The following is a 3105-nucleotide window of genomic DNA, read 5'->3' as shown; positions in this document are numbered from 1 at the left end:
TTTGCCAATTTCTTTACTTTTCTTATTCTGTAGTGCTATTTTTCTGCTTATTATTGAGTTAAATTTTTTACAATTGAATGTTAATTTACATTATTTATTTATTTTTGAGAAAATTTTACACTGGGTTGGCCTCCAACTCCTCAGAATCCTGCATCTCTACCTCTGTCCTATGCATGCTGGGCTTAAAGGCAAGCCCCTCACACCAGATTTACATTCACATTTGCCTGCACTCTGGCACTGTGTCTGTGACCAGTCAGGCCCTGTCACTCAGCCTCTGGATCATCTTCATATCCTAGGTTTGATTTGGTGTTTGTTTTCTCCATTGTGATGTGAAAGCCCCCTGCCCCCTTACATCTCTTACCTGAGATGAAGTTTATCCATGTCCTCAGTCCGTGCCATGTCATGTTCCAATGTCATGTCCTCAGTGAAGGTCGTGACATTAGTGAAAGCTTAATGTTACAGCCTGGTTGTTCATGGGCGACCTTGATTATACCCTTAGGGAACTCATGCTTAAAATGACAATACGTTTGTTCATGGGTGACTTGAACTTACATGACCTGTGTTGCTTTGCTCTTTCCGCTCTGAGGGATGTATGTGTAGGCGGGATGTTTTTGTGCGCTGTGTAAAGGTTGTCCGTGTGTTATTCAAATGCTGTTTCCTGTGCTCTCATAGTTTGTTTCAAGCTGAACATAGCATTGTAATGCTATGGTTATAATCTCCTGTCTCAAATTTGTGTAAACTTACCATTTTTTTTCTCTGCCTTGTAAGTAAATGCTGATTATCTGTTGGCTGCAAAGAAGACAGAATAGGGTAGAAACTTCCCCCAGCCAGGGGAAGGAGAGTGAGAGTGAAGGATTAATTCACTTGTTACATTTATATTAGAAATAATTACACACACACACACACACACACACACACACACGTGTATATATATATATATATATATATATATATATATATATATATATAACTACTTTCTTCTAAAATTACATTTGATCTTAGTCAAAAGGCCAAGTATATTTTCTTACAAACTGCAAGATCAAGTAAGAGGTCATGAGCAAACCAGAGACTTCAGTGGTGTTCACTGTCTCTGTATGCTACCACTGTCTCTGTATGCCACCATCTGCAGAGAGCACAAAACAAAGCCTTCCCAGTATGTGATGCAGGACTTGGAGGAAAATACAATCGACGGTCCTTCCTCTATGTTTAGCAAACAAAAGGCATACTTAAAAATGCATGTGTGTATAACAATCTTTATCTATGTATTCAAAATTTCTAAGTTGATAAATGAGTTGACTCTGCTGAATGGTAGCCTATGTGGCAAATCAGTCAGATCATTTTCAAACCTTTTTTGTCTTGTGGATAAAGACACCTGGCTCATAAAGACACACGAATAACATTCTACACCCAGAGCTGCAGAACATTCAGCTATGCTGCCTCTGGATGCATAGAAACTTCTCTTACCCGATGTATTGCTTCTATTTCACAGCCTTTTCGAGAGTTACATCTTTTAAAAAAATAAATTATTTTTATTTTATATGTACAACTGTCTTGCCTAAATGTATGTCTGTATACTGCACGCATGCCTGGAGATCATGGAGGCAAGAAGTGGGCATCGAATCCCCTGGAGCTGAAATTACAGGTAGTTGTGAAGCATCATGTGGTACTAGGGAATGGACCCAAGTTGTGTGGAAGATCAGTCACTGAGCTCAAGTGCTGAACCTTCTCTCCAGCCATGATAGTCACATGTTTTAACACTGGGAAATAACTTTTATTCTTGATTATGGATATTGACCTTGAATTCTAACTGTTTGGGTTTAATATTGCCTCTTGGAGTTTTTATATTTCATGGTAGTGGAATATATTAGCATATCCTTTCTGTAATCACCAAGTTCTCCTATAGGGTTGACCTGACCAGCCTGATGAGGGAATGTAACTCATGCAGAGAGACTGGGTTTGGGTGGATGTCGCTCGCTCAGGCAGAGGGTACCAGGAAACTCGGAAACCTAGAAACCCAATACATTTGTCTTATTCCTCTGAATCAAGGAGGTTGATGGTGTGCAGCTCAGCAAGGAGGCCTTGGCTGGTCCAGGGGAGGTCTCTGTAGGGGAGCAATCTCAGGCTGCAGTCATCTGGGAGGAGGAGGCTGTGTCACTAGGTTTGCCGTACATTGGTCAATCATTGGCAAGCATGCTTGAAACAATGGAAGGCTTTGTCAGTTCCCTGGGCCTGATTCAGGAAAGGCTTTGCCATTCATGTGGGTCTCAGGCACTGGGGTCTGTGACATGGCTGTGCTCACATTGACAACACACACTCAGTCTGATCCTTACATATAGCTAGTTACATATTTAGAGATATGGGCATTCTAGTAGTTGATAGATTGTTATAAACACTAAACTGAGTGTTTTGTCTTAGAGAATTGCATTAGTATCCTCTAAAACGAGCAATAATGCATCGAGACAGAACAAACTCTAACGTGCCATAATCACTCTCTTTGTCTGGCATTGGTTCTAGTTCCTCCTTCCAGAATCTGCCAGCACTTGGTTTCCAGTGCACCCCTGCAGAGGTAACAGAACATTTTGTGTAATATGCCATGAATATGTGAGTGAGCATTTCCAAATCCCTTGAACCATATTTATAATAATAATAATAATAATAATAATAATAATAGCATAATAACAATACCATAATAACAATAATAAAGGTAATTATTATAACCTTTGACTTTGTAGATTGTTGCTTTTTCTTGCAAGCAAATAACATTTTCTTCAGTCTTTTAAAGAGACTGTGCAGGGTTCCATCTTACAGCAGGTACATTTCATTTCACCATTTCAAAATTAACACGTTTATGTTCTCTTCACTCTTTCGATTTAAAAGCAATTGCTTTGAGTAACCTCTACAGAATTCATTTCTCACATGGCTAACCCACCTATAAATCCTAGAACTGGAGTTAGGCATTGAAGACACATTGAAGGCACCTGTTTAGAGAATGCAATGCTTTCAATCTTGAGAATGCAATAAACCAAACATTATGAGATGTAAGGAAGCAAGAGAATAGACAGATCATTCCTCTTCTCATTCCCTCATGTATAACGTTGTCTCCTC

Source organism: Mus caroli, unplaced genomic scaffold (genome assembly GCF_978045245.1).
Source record: "Mus caroli unplaced genomic scaffold, Mus_caroli_1 scaffold_3, whole genome shotgun sequence".
Taxonomy (NCBI): domain Eukaryota; kingdom Metazoa; phylum Chordata; class Mammalia; order Rodentia; family Muridae; genus Mus; species Mus caroli.
Note: the sequence above shows the minus strand (reverse complement) of the source record.